Source organism: Neodiprion virginianus, chromosome 2 (assembly GCF_021901495.1).
Source record: "Neodiprion virginianus isolate iyNeoVirg1 chromosome 2, iyNeoVirg1.1, whole genome shotgun sequence".
Classification (NCBI taxonomy): Eukaryota; Metazoa; Arthropoda; class Insecta; order Hymenoptera; family Diprionidae; genus Neodiprion; species Neodiprion virginianus.
In genome coordinates, this window is record NC_060878.1 from 41,609,595 (window position 1) to 41,629,136 (window position 19,542).

The 19,542-nt window shown below is 41.9% G+C and overlaps 1 protein-coding gene and 1 long non-coding RNA gene across 2 annotated transcripts in view; one reads left to right on the forward strand and one right to left on the reverse strand.

Moving 5' to 3' along the window:
* Window positions 1–1,262: 1,262 nt before the first annotated feature.
* On the reverse strand, window positions 1,263–2,247 carry LOC124297591 (uncharacterized). Its single transcript, XR_006906639.1, has 3 exons — window positions 2,070–2,247; window positions 1,603–1,906; window positions 1,263–1,513 (listed from the first exon to the last, which is right to left on the reverse strand). It is a non-coding gene; the product is annotated as an uncharacterized LOC124297591 (long non-coding RNA).
* A 143-nt stretch (window positions 2,248–2,390) lies between these two features.
* The window catches only part of LOC124297576 (cubilin-like), an 84,674-nt gene continuing 67,522 nt past the window's right edge, over window positions 2,391–19,542 (forward strand). The window contains exons 1-2 of the mRNA XM_046748750.1: window positions 2,391–2,433; window positions 3,061–3,150. The gene's annotated coding sequence lies outside the window, so the exon portion shown is untranslated. The remainder of the gene's footprint in view (window positions 2,434–3,060; window positions 3,151–19,542) is intronic.

A 19,542-nucleotide genomic window follows, 5' to 3' on the forward strand; every position in this document is an offset into this window, starting at 1 on the left:
CCCCCTCCCTCTGCGTCTACGCAAATATCTTTGAGGCGCCTCACAGTGGTCCCAAATCCCAAGAAGCTGGCCAAAAGTGGAAAAAAAAATAATTTTTTTAGGGACTTTAATAAATCTAATTCGCTGATTGTTTTGTTATTTTTTTTATTAATTTGACTTTAGATTCGTAATTAAGGACCTCAAAAATCTTCATACAGAATGTTTCAAAAAAATTGAAAAAGTACTCGCCGTGTTGGAACCATTTTTTTTTGCCATTTTCGAGCCATAATATTGTTTTTTTTTTTCTAAATTTCACCTCGCATTCGTAACCAGCGACCTCGAAAACCCCTATATCCGAATTTTTATAAAAATCAACGAACGGGATTTGGGACCGCTGTGCGCCTGCAATATACGCTGAAATGTGAACGATTCGCACCATCTCCCGAAAGCACCGTATACCGGCTATTCAACTATAATGAAAATTCGAACGCCGGATAACCGTGCGAGTAGAAAATTCCTGCAGGACGCTGAGGCCCGCGGTCAGTTTGCAGGCTCTACTCGTGCGGGTGGGTTTGGATCTTTACGGGTGTTTAATCTCTAATGCGGACACCGGTACGTGAGTCGCTTTGTAAACGCAAATCGTGTAGCTCGCTTTGCAAAATCTCGTGAAAATGTGATATTCTCACACGGTATTTCGGTTTATTACATCCACCCCGGTGTGTGTTCTTTTGCTCGTAGAGACAGGCAACGAATTTTCTTAAGTACAAATTCGTTACGTTTGAAAAGAACACACCGGAGCGCATTTTCAGCGGGTGAGCTTCGGTGATCAGATTTCTTCTCCTCTTTGCGTTTTTCCACTCTGGAAGCTCCATTCGATTGGAAATCGCTGCTAATTCGAGTGCAGCGGATTATATGGGGTCAAAGCGTTCCCGTGTTAAGGTGCCTGTAATCGATTTTACTCAGCTCCAACTTTGTTCCACGATGCAAGGGGTCAGTGCAGCGAACGTAGCGATCGATGTTGCTCGTTTCATGCACGAAAATATCAAACCGTTTATAACTTGCCCTCGAATAAAGCTCTCTGCAGCCGGTGCTTTTCGGATTATATCGGAAATATTTAGCGAGTCTTCGACGGCACGTAATAATAACTGTGCACGAAGACTGACAGCTGAAGTTAAGTGCAATTCAATTTTATCTCAGAATTTACATTTCCATTTTGTCTTCCGTCAATCTGTTCTTTTATTCTTTTTTTTTTTTCTTAGCGAGAGAGAGAGAGAGAGAGAGAGAGAGCTGATTTACCGATATTCAAAGCTCTAGGACACTTAATCGATTTTCGGTACCATTTAACACGGAGAGCCAACATCTTATTCTTTCTTTAACCCCGCCTCGGCTTCCGCATTTATCCAAGGGTCCCGGGTCTTTCCCTCTTCCCAGAAATACTTGATCTTGCGCGAACTTCCTCCTGCTACAAGCACTCTGAGATAATGACAACGTTAGCGGCGTAGCGCGTCGGCGAGCTGCTACATCGCACTGCGTTCTGCAAAGCATGTAGTTTCATAATTGTTAATTTATAAAAGAACGTGTAGCGAGAAGTGGATGGAATAATGGTATATACGATATACATACTTATGTAGACTTTTGCAAGTCGTATCGATATCCGCTTAAGTTTTCCATAGACAAGCATAGCATTATTGTATGTATAAATAAAAATCACAGTTTTCGAAATTCTGACACCATTTTTCCACATCAAGTATTATATCTTCTTCATTGTATCTATAAGAATCTGTGTTCTCGAATCTTTGTCACATGGTGTAATACATAAATGAAATGACGATCTTCCAGATTAACCCTTTCAGTCGCACATTATTCAGCTCAATATTTTTGCCTGAATTTTCTTACACGGGGGTTTTCGGGGTCGATGATCATGAATCTGAAGTACCAAAGATCGTGTGGAGTTGTAAATAAACTGTGATAAGGTTGGGTCAAGGAAATTCTTGAGGTGGGACGCTTAGCATCCCACTGTGACTGAAAAACATCCTCGTATACGCTTTCGAAGCGATAGACCATACAATTTGCTCCCGTGCAATACTTACACAGACGAGGGTCGCTGATTAATTTACAAACATATCTCAGGTCAGATTTCCATCAGTGGTGGTGATCCTTCCTACCCTCCCCCCTCCCTTGCTTTCCTCCAACGTTTTCTCATCCCATCCACATCACAAGCTCCACACACCAACGGTGTAAGTTAACGCCAGCTCGTTCGGAATAGAAGCAAAAACCACGAGTCGTGCCAAGCCCTGATATTGCCTTACTGCTCAGCATAATGTCCCCAATGTCCCACTCATATTTTCCGCTCGCATATAGCTGATGGCCTCAGTCTCCGTTCAGCGACGGATCGGAGCGTTGCGCGAACTTGTTCAATGTTTGTTTACTCTTCGGTGCCGAGGCGGTCGGTCAGTGAGTGACTAATGATAGCCACTAAGCTAAAAATAATCGAGTACGATTCGGTTGAGTCGGTAAAAATTAATCGATTAATCGATTATTTCGTAGTTTATTGAAACGGTACACTTGGGGACAATGAATCCGGGACGGCTAATTTTTTATACTAGACAGTTATGTTGGCAAAACAGAGAAACCCACAGCGCCATAGTGGTCCGAGCGTGAAACAAACTCAATCTCGATAAACATAATACAACCCATGACCGTCGAATCTAACCTTAGAATACGTGTCAATCCAACAAGTCGTTATCCCCGCGGTATTCTAAGGTTAGATTTGACGGTCATGGGTTATGTCAGGTTTCTCTGCGTTGCCAATATAACTGTCTAGTGTAAAAAATTAGCCGTTTCAGATTCATTGTCCCCAAGTGTACATATAAAAACAAAATTTCGTACATTTCAGTATGTATTCTTAATCGAGGAAAAGATTTTTGATAATTTACAGTTTCGTTTAAAATATTTTTCAATTTCAGGTGAAAATATTCGTTTATCTTTCACTTGTTGTATCAAATGGGTTTGAAAAATAATCGATTATACTCGATTAATCGGGAAATATAATCGATTTAATCAAAAAACGCTTATTTTTAGTCATTCTCATCAGTGACGGTTTTAAGTTTTGTGCATAGTGTCTTTCAGCGCAGTAGGCGTGTGTTTTGAATCTGCAAGCAAGGTGGTTGGGTAAGTGAGCTTTGTATTTTGACTTTCGAATATAATATCCTGCGCGCGATTCGCTCGCAGCTTTCGCTGTTCCTCCTGTCGCCACAACCCAACTCGATTCCCGACCTTTTTCTAGGCTCGTGTTTTCGGCAAAGTTTTTCTACTCGTCCAATACGAGTCACATATTTTTAAGATTTCTCTCGAGAATTTGACTGTGGGTAAAAACATTGTTTGCGAGAAAGGATTTTCACTTTTTAAAAGGTTTGAAGGCCGCGTCGTTACTTTCCGGTTCCTACCTCTTCGCTCTTTTTTTTTTTTCGCCATGATCGGTCTTGTATTTTATTATTTTCTTTCTGCTCTCTTATCGCCGATTCAAACGCAGGCGGTATCTCACCGCGTTGTTTCCTCTATGATTCTACTGGATTTGGTTAGAGATTTATGGTGGTCTAATCCGCAAATAAGCTGCGCTTCTCTTCGCGATACTTAGCTTCTGCAGCAGCCTTAAACAGCGAGGTCGGGCGCTAGAAGCAACACGAGCAAACTCAATAATACGTAATGCACGTTTATTTGTTCGTTGTATAGTTTGCTTAAACAAATTGGGGTATCGGCAAAAGGACAGAAGGAATGAAAAAAGCAGAAAACTGAGAATAATTTGCCCTGGAAATCGAAGCGCAATTACAGCAGCTGTATATGTACATCCGTTAGGCGCAAATTGGGTATTCGAAGCAGAATCAAAGTTCCGATATTTAAGGAGAATATATCAATTATATCGCGAACGCGAAAGCGTATGGCTGCAGTTTCGTAACCAACGCTGCCGACGTAACGAAGTCTCCTGCGTTTTATAATGTAAATTAATTATATCGTAGTGATTTGATTAACGAAACGGAATATTAAATGGAATGGAATGGAATTTAATTAACTGGCATTGATGCGTACATATTGTCAAGTCTACATAAGTTTGCTACATTTTGCGACTGTGCTGCATATTGTCTGGGCTAATCGTACTCGTTTTATACGCTGCAACGCGAATGAGGAACTGGTGCGTAAAAAGGCTTTTCCTCGCTCGGAGAAAGCACAACAAAGGCAGGCGAAAATAGCCGTGACAATTTATTCGCACGTAGGGTGAAGAAAACAAAGAGAGGGAAAATTGTTTTGCGGACAGGCATGTGATCGTCGGTATAAAATATATATATACATATGTATATATATGTATATATATATTTCTGTTTCCGGTGTGAACGTGGCGTGCACGGTCTAACGTAGTGGCGGTCTGCAGTGGACGCATTAATTCGTAAAAATAGCTGCCCTTTCTCCTGAAATAATATTACATATACCACGGAAGAAAGGCCCGGCAGGATAAGTGCGAGGTGGATGTGAAGAGAACAAAGAGACTCGCGAGCCGACCGCCAAAAGACGAATGGCGGAGCAAGAAGTTGTAGTGCCTCTTTGTTTTCCCAAAGAACGGTGGCTTCCACCCTTTGCTTCGTCCTTGCCGAGATCCTGGACCCGAAATCTCGCCCCCAGACGTTTCTGTCGTTACACGTGTGCAATTACTCTCCTAAGAATCGAGGACTCGCTAATTGGTAGAAATTTCATACGAACCCTCGTAACTTTCCTGCGAAAACCATGAAGTCATTTACTCTATTCAGCAAAGGAGGTGAAACCGGAGACTCGTGTATATGAGCATAGCTCAATTTCTGAGAAAATTTAATAGCATCTCTGGTAAGAGTTATGGTCCCGATATCTCTGCCATCTATTGAGGATATCAAACAAATTTTCTCAATCAATCTGAAAGGTTTACAAAAGAATATTTATTTTTGCCTGAAAGTATTTTACCCAACCCTTTGAGTCGCACATTATTGTGCCGAGTCAACTTCCCTAAGAAGATAGTATTCCACGGTTTTTGAGCTCACGGATTAAGAAACTAACATCATGTTTCAAAAATTCAAGATGGCGGGTGAAAAGTCCAAATTTGATCGAATGCGGTGAAAAAAGTCTATGCGGGGGTTTTCGGGATCGCTGATTGGATTCGCTATACCGAATTTTCAAAATCTGATTTCAGATTAGTAATCACCGACCCTAAAAACCCCTGGACTGAGTTTTTTCTCCGGATTCGATCGTATTTGAAATTTTTGTCCGCGATATCGGATCTGCCATTTTGAATTTTTTAAATCCGATTTCAGATTCGTACTGTGACTCAAAGGATTAAAGTCCCCCTCTTCTTCCGCACCTCGCGGAGAAAATTTTGGTTAAAATTCCTTACAGTATTATCGAAGAATAGAAAATATATTTCTGAGAAGTATTTCTTTCCGGATGAAATGGCAATATCCGTATCATTTTCTCGGGGATATCGCATGTCGAAAAAGCGGAAGTGTAAACAAGAAGAAAGTCGCGCGTCGTTTTGGTCGGTCTCGGTACTTGGGCCGTCGGTTTGCCGTTATTCCGGGCAGGCAGCGTTTCGTCGTCATTGGCCATTGAATAACCCTTTCTATATATAAGGAGGCGGGTATAAGCTGGGAGAAAGAAGAAAGCCGGTACCGCCTCGCTGATTACTTCCGGAGATAAGATTTCTCCGGCACCTTAATAGTCACACCTATAGGTATACGCCGCCCTTAAGCCCAGAGCATAGAACGACCATACTTTCCTCGGCGAGAATCTGTTTTCTCTTCCCGTCGGTCTAACGTTTTGTTCCTGATTCTAGCCGCCCGAAATAACAGCTAAGTATCCCGAGGGAGACGCAAGCCTGGCTCTTTTTCGCCTCACCTTAGCTTCGCCCGAGTAGCGTAGCTCGTTTTTCAACCCTCGGCTGCGACGAACCGATAAAAGGGGATATCACCCGGGTGTCGCAAAGATAATTTCGGAAGAGAAAAGCGAACCGTATACCGTCAACGCGCAATTTTTTCCTTCTCGCCTTCGAAGTTTCAAAAATATTCAGCTCCGAAGAACGAGGTCGGTAAGGAAGGGGGCATGCGGCTATACATATACGAGTGGGTGGGACTGATGTATTCCGAATTTGAGAAGTTCCGAATATATGTCGGTGGCGGAACCTCAAGTGAAGAAATCAAACTTTGACGAAACAGCAAAGTTTCGAATGGTCCGAAACCTAACGCTCAAAGTTCCGAAAGGGGGTAACTCGGACAAGTCAAGGTTCCGAAAGTGCGAAAGTGAGAAAAATTAAAAATCCGAAACGTCGAAATTCCGAATGATCGAAGATTCTCAGTTCCGTGAATTACTAAACTTTGTTCTATCGGAGCTTGAATTTTCGGTATCTTGAATTTCGGAACTTTGATCCTTCGGATTTCCGACCATTCAAAATTTTGTCGTTTCGGTCGACGTTCGATTTCTCTTCTTCAAGTTTCGTGACAAGATAACTCGGAATCAGGTGCTTTCGGAACTTTTCAATTTCGCAACTTCAAACCCGTTTCTCACAAATCTCGTCGAAAATACGATCAGGCCATCTTGTCTTTAACGTTTGTTTTCGAGCAGCGAGGATTTTCGCGATGTTGGATATTAATGCGAATTCGCGGGATCTGCGGAGGCACGGAGTAGACTAAAAAAAGACAAAAATCTCGAGCAATAGTCCAGGGCGCGAAAGCTCTGCAGCACGGCAGTGTTCCCCCTGGAAATCTCATCCGACGGATCAACGCTTGCATTTATAAAAGGCATTTCTTTTTCTTTCTTATCTTGTTTGTGCCGGCTTTGTTTCCTTTTCTTTCCCATTTCCCCCGGGCTTCATTCGTCTCTATTCACTCCGCTGCAGCCTCTCTTCCAGCTTCCCGAACTCCGGGAATTCCGCCCTCGCCTGAATGGTATACATTACGGGACTGTAAGGCAACCGGCGAACAGGGAGAAAAATATTTTCCATTATACACAGGAGACCGCCGATCCTGCACCTATTATGCGTCTATCATCCGACGTGCCTTCTTCCTTTCCATAATGCTCTTTTTCCGCGCTCCGTACAGCTACAGCCTTCGAGATTACGTAATTGCAGCATTCATCGCCCCGTCCGGGGTCTGAAAATCGCGCCATGAAATCGCGAGTCCTTCCTGGGTAGAGAAACGTCGTACAAGATAATTCTCCGAGATGAAAATTTAGCTTCGGGAAGTGAATTATTGTTGTTACTTAAATTTGTAGCCGACGCTAAGGTCAAGAGAGGCCAAATTGCAGACTCACTTCGGATTACGGAGCATACCCGGGGAGGTTGGAATCCGTTAAACACCTGAGCGCACAACGCCGGCTGAAAGTGTAAGGTTTCCTCGAGGAATCGTTGGGGTCCGCCGGACGCCGATTTAAGACGGGACCGGGGCCGGAATAATTGAACAGCACTCGAGACAAATAAATAAGCGATTGCCGCGAGAATACAACGAGCCGCCTCGACTGCTGCGGCAGAAAAGCTCGGCGCGAGCTTTTATCTGCGAATGTCGGTAATTTGCCTCGATGGCTCTCACTTTTGAACTCAAGGTCTCGAAAGGAGTCCTCCGCGCATCGGTACCCAGATATATTATAGGTGTGGGACCGCGTATCCGAAAACCGTGGGAAGGCGGGGACGGCGTAGAATAAATATAAAGAAGAATCTTGCAGGGGCGTGAAGAGGACGAAGAGACCTTTTTTTAGGGGAAAAGATGAAATGCCCAGAGTCAGCCGGCTTTGCCGGGTGGATGGGTGGGTCCGCTTTTCGTGCGGGGGAGGCTGTGGTAACTTACAGCCATTTCCATTAAGAGGCACGATTTCGAGGATTTATTAGAGCCGCGTGGTGTGGCGTGTCGGGGTGAACCGCGTACCGGGGACAGCGACCGGCGTCCCCGTCACCGAGGTAAAAAATCGCCGGAATTTAAAACGAGAGAAGAATAAAACCGAAATAAGTATCCAAAAATTTTTATTAACGCAAGGTTTGGGGCGGCGTTGAAGTTTCGAATTTTTTGCTGGCGAAACTCAAAGTAAAGAAATAAAACTTTGACGAAATATCAAAGTTTCGAAATGACCGAAATCCGACGCTCAATATTCCGAAAATGAGAAAATAAGAAAATTTTGAAATTTGAAACATCGAAATTCTGAATGATCGGAAATTTTTAGTTGTGCGAACTTCTGGGTTGGTGAAATTGTACGAGTTTGATCTTTCTTTGTTTTCGATTTTCGATATTTTCACGTTCAGAAATCTGCTCGCTCGGATTTTTGGTTTTTCTAATTTTTCACACCCACTCGTCGAGTAAACTACGCTGAGTGAGTGCATGTTAACTTTCGGAATTCTACTTTATTGTAACTTGAATTTTCGAAATCTTGCATTTTGGAACTTTGCGTCGTCGGGCTTCTAGCCGTTCGAAACCTTGTAGTTTCGTAAAATTTTCATCTCCTTACTGCAAGTTTCGCTACAAAATGACTTGAAATTAGACGTTTCGGAACTTTTCAAATTCGGAACTTCAGACTCACCCCCAAGGTTTGATATTAGGACAAGATTCTCTCATAGTTGGTTACTCGAAACGGATACCTATTTAACCTTGAAATTTTGCCGAATTTCCCAACGTCGCCGATAAGTCGGATCACGAGGGCAAAGAACCGTGCAGCAAAGGCGCGAACGAATCTCTCGCGAACCTAACGAAGTTCGTGTTTGTTTAGGAATGAGGGTCAAAGATTGGACAAACAATCTGCGGCATCTGTGAACCCACTGTATCTTTTTCATCGTCTGTTTGTTCCGGCTTCCCACCTTCGCTCGCGCGATATAGGCAGACATATGAGAATATACCATATATATAAGACTAGCCACGTTTCGCGAGATGATACAAACAAATATATATATATTGATATTATCGATGCAATGTATGATACATGGGTATAGATTAGGGTGTATCGAAAAACCACGTTTCTTCCAATTTCTACACGGAAACTAGTGTAGAAAATTTCGGTCTTGACAAAAGAATAAATTGGTTTCAAGGAGAACATTTTTGGTTGATATTTTTAGCTTTAGCAAACGGTTTTAAATTTCGGAATTTCCTTAATACAGCCAAGTATTCTTTTGTACAGTTTTTTTATCCGACGCACACTGTATGGAAAAGTGTCGTTCAAGGCAATAATAACAGTGCGTAAAATCGAATTTTGCGCACAGTATTGCAAAAAACTCTCCTCAATTCTCCACCGAGTTATTTCCTCTCTTCCTCTCTCGCTCTCTCTCTCTAGGTATGTAGGTATATGTCTTGTATGTATATGTATATGTACACATAAGAGAAGGTAAACGTCAACGACGTCGTCGCGGCATCGATTTTCAACGCTTCTCACGTCCGACCGGCTCTCCAGCCACTCACTCCAGTGACGCAATTGTTTTCGGTGAAGAATTCGAACCCCGAGACTAGAAGTTATTGGTTTTAATCTTTCCACGGCTTGGCAAGAGTTACGGCGAATCGCTCGCGCTGGTTTTTCGCAAGTACTTTAAACTTCTTTCCTAGCCGATTTTCAGGGCACGGTATAAGACGAGGGTAATAACGGGGCCGCGGAAAGGGAGGAAAAGGGGGCGAGGCCAGGACGCTGCTGCTTCGAAAGTGATTAAAAAATATCCAACATTTTATCTTCATTCCGACCTTTTATCCCGGCGGGGCATGATTTTGCACTTATAAATTCCGTCCGTGGTTATGTAAACGGCAATGAAAAAACAAAATGAAAAGAAGACGTGAAAGAAAAAGTGAGCATAGAACGTTACGAACGGTAAAGATTATAAAAGTTATGGAAAAATGTGGGTACATGCAGATGTGCGTATAATAAATACGTATATATTGTGATAATAAAGAATTAGTTATCGCTGTATGGATCGTAAATTTTAACTGAGAAACTAAAACAGAAAGAGAAAAAATTGATAAATGTAACGAAGAAGAAAACGAGAACGTGGAAAAGTTTTATCCCGTTTTTTCACCAGCTTGTTACTCAACTTTGTACATTTCAATTATTCTACACCAAGTTCTGTATAATTGTTTATTTATTTTTTTTTTTTTTTTTTGCTACCGCGGCTTTTTTTCTTCTTCTCTTCTTTTTTCTACTCATAATTTTTCTCTCGTTTTGGTCGCCGGCGGCTCATAATTCAGCTCCTCGCGATAAAGTCGCCCGGCTGAATTATACTCGTACACGTACATCGTGTATTGTATGTACATACGTAGAACATACGTAGGTGTATTAAAATACACGCATTGGGTATGTGTGCGATAATTCTATGACCTATAGTATTATACAAAATGTCAAAGAGTACGAGGAGCATCGAAGAACGATTCTCCAAGACAGGTGTATTTCCATGAATGACTGCCTATAACTTACGTTATATTCGCGTTTATCGCCTTGATGTTTCAGAGCGAGAAGGTGATGGAAAACTGAAACTCTACTAGCGGTGAAATACCTCAGCTTATAGACGGACGCGTCTGACGTGTTTAGCGATTTGTGGGTGAATTGGATATTCGCAATTTTCCCGCAGGAAATAAATTTCGCAACTAGGGCAATAAAATTTCTTCAAGTGTAATTAACTTTGCATAATATTTTACACCAACTTTCCGTTATTCCGCACTTACTTTTTTCCTATTGAAACAATTTATATCATATCGGTTATATTATCGTTATTCTTCTTATTATCATCATCGATAATTTTCTTTTTTTTTTTTTTTTCTACAGAAATTGCTTTGCAATCAGAATATTAATACTTTGGCAAGCGTTACCGAGAAGAGGAGATTAATCTTCATTTGACGAGATTAATTGTGCAAATATTGATATTTCCAGCCCCCCGCCCCCAAGGTATAGGTATACCATCCGTGCGAGATTATAAAGCCTGGGGAAAGTCTCTCCATCGTCTCGCTCTCTCCTCCCTCTCCTCTCCCCCCCCTCCCCTTTTCCTCTTTTTTTACGGTGGTAACGTTTATAAAGGGGGAGGTCGGATCTCTTGGTGAACCTGAAGCAAAAAACGGAAAAACAGGCAGAAAAAACGGGAGGAGAAACTAAGCCAGCCCACTTTAGCGGAAACGAGGTTCTACCGTGTTTTTCATCCGTGTTCGCCCTGTTTTCCTTGCGAAGAGGGGTCGAATTGCAGCAGCGGGAAATCCTTGAGCGTAAAAATCAGCGGCTCCGAAACACCGTCGGAGTGTTATCTAACTCTAACGAATTTCCCACAATTTCTAACTCGTTTCACTTAACCCAACCCGAGCTTACCTGGGAACTGTTTGTACAGTATAAGGAATTCAATTATATTGAGGAGAGGAAAAAATTCGTGCTACACGGTGATTGCGATTGATCTGTGGTATTTTATAAATTCTTCCCTCCCCCCTGCAACAATTTTTCGTTCCGACTTGGAAGAACGAACAAATTTCAGCTGTACCGCTGCAGTTTTTATCGTTTGAAAATCTTATCGAATCGTATAGTTTGTTCGAAACGTGGGGAGATGTTGAAATTAATCGTGTATAATAATAATACAAAGTTTGCGCATAAATTTGCAATGTGCACAAGGCCTTACAGCCGGGCGTCTGCAGGCGAAAAATCGCATCGCGGAGCAATTAGTAGGAAATGTAAGCACCGACGGAAAATATTATGAAATTAAGCTCTGGCCGGGTGGATGATGGTTGGAGGACTGGGGGCGGTTGTCTGGAAAAGTTTTAATTAAAAATGATTGTCCCCCTCCCCCCCCCCCCCGCCCTTCATTACATAATAAAACAGGTATTAAAAATACACGTATATACGTTATTATGCCACAACGGCGAGGTGAAAAGTATAACTTTTGGAATAGAGGAAAGCACAAGAGAGAGAGAGAGAGAGAGAGAGGAAGCGTGAGATAATCACGGCTGGTGCGGAGAAGAATGTTCGCCAATTACTCGAACCTCGAAGAGCTACGCGTACGTGAAAAGTTAATTTTCCACGATGAAAAATTCAGCCGCCGGTCTGACGCGGGACGAGAAAAATATGATATCTGCGAGCCGCACCTGCTGTCATTCGCCGAGTGAAACCGGCGAAACGGGGCATAAAGATGGTTCTGTCTCTTATCAGCAGCGCTGGTGAAAGGACAGGTGTGGGTGCGGGTCGTAAAACGTAGGCGATACAAATCTGCGGAGGAAAATTCAACCGTCTACTCCGAGGCACGTAGACGCGGCGTCGAAAATTAAAGCTAAACCCTGCACCCGCTACTCGGAAGCTTCGCGAGCTTGCGGATCGCGCGTGGAAACCCCTGCAGAAACATTGCATAAACATTGCCGTGGTTCGGTCGCTTTTCTTTCTTTCTCACTGCTCCTATGCTCCATACTAGGTGATAAAACTCGAACCTCGAAGCTAAAAGAGCCTCTCGAGCTTCGAGCACGCGATGCGCGTGGAAATTGCGCGAGACTGATATCAACGCTGTTTCAGGCAACAACAGAGCTTTCCCATTCGCGGGGCTGAGAACAACCCAAGATTCAATTTTCACATATTTCGAATTCAACTGTGCCGAACCATTTTCATTCAACGATTCTTATAATCGCTCACTCAATTCGGCCAATTCAAGTTCTCTGACTATACTCTGGTTTCGAATTACTTGCAATATTCCAGAGGAACATTGTAACTTCAAGCATTCTCCTCGCGGGTCATTGGCTCGATCGGATTTACGGATTTATATTATCATCGTTGCGCGGAGCGAAAACAACGACGTAGTTTTCAGAAACGATTTTACTTGTACACACCTCGCCATATTTTACATCATTATTATTATTATTATTGTTGTTGTCGTCGTCGTCGTTGATAGATTAACCTTTTTCTAATCAAAAACACAATGATTATACAGTTTCTAATGGCAAGTGTCCTCCGGTTTTAAATTAATTTTTATTCATAACTTTTGTTTCGGTACAAATATATGTATATTATATAAGAAATTGTGGAAATTTTTTGTATTCAACACGCGCTTCTTTATTTCATTTCAACCTTCCGCATCTCTGCAATACCTACCTATGATAATTAATATTGTTTTTTGAATCGAATGCTTCAATCAGTTCAATGCAGGTCATTCATTTTCCATCTCTCTTTTCATTGTTGCGGCTCAGAATCAAACGAACTACAACACAACCAAACAGTGACAAGTAGCTCTTTGGCGATGAAATTTAGCCCGCTTCGCGGTATATCTTGAGCGTACTTCGAACAAGGTTCGTAATTTCTCTAACACGTTTTCACGAATCAATAAGTTGCCCGGATCCCTACTCGATCACCCGCCCAAAGATCTATATCGATACCACCATCGATGGTGAACTTGGACGAGTTGGAATGGGGCGTGAGGAACAGGTGCCGAGGTGTGTATAAAGGACAGGCGTTAGGGTGTCTTGGGAAATTTGAGGGAAGAAGGAAAGACGGCTGTACCTACTAGCCGGGCTTCGTCCCGAAAATCAATCGAGACACCGATGGGCCTGTTTCTTTCAGATTTTAAGTAAAAGTTCCGAAGGAAAATTGCACGTGTCAATGCTGTCAGAAATACGCTAAAATGCGTTTAACGCTGAGCGATTAACGTACCGGCGAAACGGGGCTGGAATGGAGGCAGTTCGTATTTTAAAGCTGGAAACTGTGGAAAACAAGGGTTTGGCGGGGCAAATCAATCGCCTGCTTCACAAGGGGTTTCACGATACGTGTCAGAGGGGGGCCGGCGGCTTACGCCGTTTATTCAAAATTAAATCGAATCAAATGAAATTGAGATTCGTTGAATACAAATCGTACCGTTAATACGAATATCCACCGCCACCGCAGAACGCTGCACTTCTCGTTTTATTTCCACTTTTATTCCTGGCACCGAAATACCCGAATCCGGATTCAATTTCTCGACTACTGTGATTCGACGATTCTCAATCCACCTCACGTTGTTTTTTTTTCGGTTTTATGTTATTCACGTTTATCTCGGTGCTACCAGCTACGTGACTTCTTCTACAATTTTACTAATTTTAAGGCATAAATTCGTAATCAGAGATGCATCGCACGTTTTGAACCGTACAGGTTTTCGAATAACGTTTATTAAACTCGACGCGACTCGCAGTTTTTTGAAACGTTGCGCACGAAATCAAAATTTCGTAAATTTCCGTACGCAGTCTTAATAGCGGAAAATTTTTTTCACAATTTATAGTTCCATTAAAAATATTTTTCAATTTCAGGTGAAAATATTCATTCATCTTTCACTTGTCAATCAAATAGTTACTCATTGTTAGTAAGTAAGACAATGATAAGAACTGATACTCTAATCACATAAATTGATATCGCATCGCGTAGTTCGTGGGTGTGAAAAGCAAAAACTGATTGCGAGGAAAAATAATCAATTATACTCCATAAATCGAGAAAAATTAACCAAAATTCGATGATTTTTGGTAATTCTTAAGCTTCGCGCCAGATCCATTTGCGAAGCTCCGTCATCCAGACGCGGAGTCGTTTCTCTAGTTTCCTTGGCCCGATCGTCGGCAGCCGGATCTCTCGAACTCTGCAACACGCGAATGCATTTCGAATGTACTCGTATCTTTAGTCCGAGACTCACCCCCTCGCCGAGAGAGGGGATGATCAATGGGCGTTAATATCGAGGTTTCCCGGAGGGTTCGCGCCACGTGGGGCACCTGCAGCCCGTGGGGACAAAACTGGAGTCGCTCCTGCAGGATCTATGGGCTGGGGCTTGTTTTGCGATGGGTATATGTACGCAGCTCCTCTAGTTTCTCGGGTAAAGTGGAGGGAGGAAGGAGCCGGACCGTATAATAAATTTCACCATACCTAGCTTATTGCTATTCAACGCAAACGGCAAACTCTTCGCGTAATGAAACCGCAGCTTCGACCGAAATCGAGGAGGGGTTTTGGCCGAAAAAGAAAGCCTTGAAATGCTGCTCTGGCTATCGTCTTTTTTTCATACCAGGATGTAGAAAAAAGTGATCCATTCTGTTGGTAATTTTATAACTTTCTTCTATTTCATCCATTCTTCAGCCTTCAAACTGAGCAACGAATTTTTCACAGAAAATATATTCAGTGACTTTGAAAAAAATATATCTCCCGTATCGTTATGGCTCGAAAGTGGTACGGAAACTTTTCTATATTAAGTATCTAGACTTGCCCCGGGTATCGTTTCAATCGCCCTTAAAAATCTGTCGATCAAAAAAGTTTACCAATTAGCGGGAAAAAAAGTTTTGCGAAATCGAATTCGGGAAAAAAGTTACCATCCGAATTATTACGAATTCTCCAATCAATGCAGGTGATCGTTTAAATTTTTCCTATAAATTCAGATTCTTCGGATTTATTCTGCGCAGGTATATTACGTATAATAACCCCACTTTGCTTTTCGTTGAAGCCTATTTATTTCTCTGGAAAAGCACGGTACGATTCCGTTAAAAAAACCTCACCACGCCGACCTTTTCTAAATTGAAAGAAGAGAATCGGTACGTGTATGCCAATAAATTCTTCAATATCTTCGGGGGTTAATTTATTTCTGGCAAAAACGTCCACCTCGTACGATTTATTACAGCATTTAGCGCGGTAAACTCTTTGGTTAAAAATGATCGAGGGGGAGTGGCGTTATATTTTAATCCCCATAATTCCTCCGTGGTTTCGTGAATCTTCCGGGAAGAGGGAAGGTCGAGAGGGAGGTTGGCTGGGAGGTTTGATTGGGGAAAGTTGTAGGTACCGTAATATAGTCACCCACCGAGCTAGGATAGCGTTATGAGAGCCGGGCTTGCGGGAGCTTGCGGAGACTTGCAGGGTCGAGTTTATCAGCGAGCAAAGTTTCGGGTTGTGCGTCGTCGCCGTTGGAGGGCGGTCATGAAATTCGGCATAATCTTTAGAGTTTCACGGATGGCAGGGAGGGAGGGGGGTGGGGGTGGGGGAGGGGGACGAGAAGAGACAAATTGCTATGGCCGAACTTTTTGCGAACGTTCCGAGCCGTCAACGCTAGCTGCTCTTCAATGCGCTGGCTGATATGCGACGATAGGATGATCCTTATTTAGGGTCTTGACGAATTTTTTTTGCCCCACCCCCCAAATCAACTACAAATAATTCAAAAACATTTGCTACGGTTATTTTATCGCACGTCGAGTGCGTGGGTGCAAAGAAGAAAATTAAAAAAAAAAAAAAATAAAAATAAAAGAAAAAAAAAAAGTTCTCCCGCAAGAAAAAGACAAAGAGGAGAGAAATTTCATCGCGTCCTCCTTCATCCGGGTGATAAAACTTTGTGTGTATGGAAAATTGCCCGGGATAAATTACGGGGTAATAAAAGGGGCCCTTTTATAACTTGCGGGTGAATTTATGAATCCAAGTGTATAATAACGTGTAATATACAGTCGAAAGTGAAAGGCTCTTCTTGTTTTTTTTCTTTTCTCGTTTCATAAAACAACACCAGGTGTATTTTTTCAAAGTAACTGATTAAAACGAACTTTTTCTTGGAATACACGATTTATTGCGCGTGGCTCTCGCACGTTTGTGTGTTTTATTTATTTATTTTTCTTGCCGCCCTCTGCATGTGTATAAATTTCAAATACTGGAATTGCATAAAGTGTAAATATTCGGAATTTCTGGAAATATCGCGGCAATTTCCACCTTGACTTTAATACTTAAACCTAGATACAGGCGCAAACTCTATAAATATTCTTAAAGTTTCACTCCTCGAACTGCTGCAGGAACTAAAAAAGTACCGGATGCTACGCGTATAGGTATACGTATAAGTACGTATATACTTTATATCTAAACTCCCCGATAAAACGGTATAAAGAGACTATTGAAAAGCCTTGGAAACTTGGCTAGTTGTGCAGCAGTAACTAATGGCATAAAATAACTTCGAAATAGTCGATTGGTGTACGTGAGGCTAGAGCTTCGCCCCGAGTCCTTGCTGGAACTCCACGGTCCGTTATATAATATAACGTCTTGTACACGCTACTGTATCTTCTCGATTTTTGATTAAATCGATTATTTTTCCTCTCATTCGATTTTTGTTTCTTACTCCCATGAACTTTGCATTGCAATATTAATTTATGTGATCAAAGTATCAATTATTATCATTTTCTTACTCGCTAAGTACCTGTTCGCTGTAATAATGGAAAGATAAATGAATATTTTCACCTGAAAATGAAAAATATTTTGAATGAAACTATGAATTATCAAAAAACTTTTCCGCTATTAAGACAACGTACTGAAATTTACGAAATTTTGATTTCACATGTACAGTTTCAAAAAACTGCGAAACAATCGATTAATCGATTAATTTTCACCGATGCAATCGAGTCGTGTTCGATTATTTATTTGGACTCGATTAATCGATGCATCAATTATTTTTAGCTTATTGTTAGTAGCCATCGCTTATTATCTCTTGCATCCGGCTAATCAGAGCATCGGGCCCTTGTATTTGCGTAATGTAATTATTTCCTTCAATCATTGCCGTAGGAAATAAATACCCGACGTAAAAAGTGTGAAATCGTTAAATTCCTCTGGCGCGAAGCGCCAATAATGTTGTGCAAAAAATAACCACGTCGCAACGGTATTTTGCCGTAGATATTTTAGCCGCCATTCGCGTTCGCGTTACACACTCACCCACTTATCTTTTAATTTCCGCTACACGGTCGACGTGAAATTGGTATTTTTCCCATTCCTCCCATTTCGTTTCATTATTTTTTCAATCTCAATACAGTGAGTATGTCCGGAAATACGAAGATTAGAAAAAAAAAACAGTGTCACTGACATTTAATTCGGTGAAATAAAGAAGAAAAACTTCTTCTTTCCCTGTTCTTCGGCGTAAATAATTCAAAGTGTTACGCAAATCGAATTCCTATAATTTCTTCAACACCTGATACTTGCACTTCTTATATATAGGTACTATAGGTTGTACACACCAATACACATGTGTATATAGCTACTCTCGATCCTCGTAGCGCATGAACTTTGTAACTTTTCACTGTAGTAAACGGCAAACAAAGTTTGGAAAAATAATGGTCACTCCACGGCCGTTAAACCTGAGAAAGCGAAGTGGAGAGCGATCGGTTCGCTGAAAGTGGACGTATAGGGCGGATCGAGAAAAAGAGAGAGAGAGGGAGAAAGAGGGGGGGGGGGGGGGGATTAAAAAGCACAAAATTTCATACAAACAAATGAAATAAATATCTATCTTCACTCGAGCGAGTGAAGCCAAGCAAACGTAACGCTGGGAGTGAATAATCTTCATTTTTTACCTACGTGTAGGTACAATCGTACAACGTGATAGTGGCTTAGGTAGGTGCCGGTATATTCGTGTAAGGTTAAGGGTCTCCTCGGAGGTTCGTAGTCGTCTAGATCCGCCGTTGCAGAATGGGACAACCTCTCTTCCCAGCTGCTGCCTCCGCCCCACGCCCCAGGAGCTTAATTAATAAAGCCCCTAGCCCAGGCTTGCCCTCCGCCCCCCTCGGCCCTCGCCCTTCCCGGTTCTTGCCCTGTTCTTCCCTCGCGTCTCCCCGTCTCCTTTCCATCCCTCTACAGGTATCCTCGAGAGCGCCTCTTCGGGAAAAAGAAAGAGAGAGAGAGAGAGAGAAAGTCTTGCCTCTCCATTGTTGAACAACTTTTAATTTTTGTCGCGTGACCTCGCGTTATTTGTTGAGAATTATGTTTCACCTTTGTAACATTGTTATTCCTTCATTGTATCATCTAGTTTTTTCATTAACATTGGATTGTTTGCACGGGTTGTCTCATCTTCGATTTTTCTCTTTAAACAAACTTTCGTCGTTTATACTTGAAGCCCTTTTATTAGATGACAAAAAAAAAACTCAACAATCGAAGTTTGAAAGGTTTTTTCAATATCTTTTCGATCGCTGCATGTCGGTTTTCGTTCAAATGTAAATCCCAATCGGTATGCAAAAAACTCGGAGAACACGAGAGTTGAATCAAACCAGATACACATTATATACACATATACAAGGAGCACGAAATTAAATTATGTTTTTGTTTGTTTACTTCAATTTTCTTGAGACTTGTGTACAGATGTATATACATATATTATATCTGTATAATCAATTTCGTTTTCAAATGATAAATACAGAGTAACGCGCAGCAGTTACAACGATCTTCCGTTGTTGTTATACATACAAAGAAATTATTAATTCCAGGCGTCAGCTGACTAATTTTAATAAAATACCTACCCCGAAGAGTTTTCCTCCAGACCGCACCGGCTGACTTCTACCGGACCTTTTCTACTCCGCAGCGGCAATATTTCAACGTCTCTGACGGCATTGTTTGCTGCTGCTGTTATACCTCATACCTTCTTGTTGCAGCTCGGGGGGAGAGCACAATTCGCATAATAGCTGGAACACAACGGTTTATATATATAGGTGTATATATTTATACCTACATATAAATACGTATACGTGTGTAGTATTCCCCTTGGCTCTATAGCTCTATAGCTCCATAGTTCTATACACGGACCTCTTTGTTCTTGGCCGGGAGTTTTACACCCCGTGAAAAGAACCTTAGGCG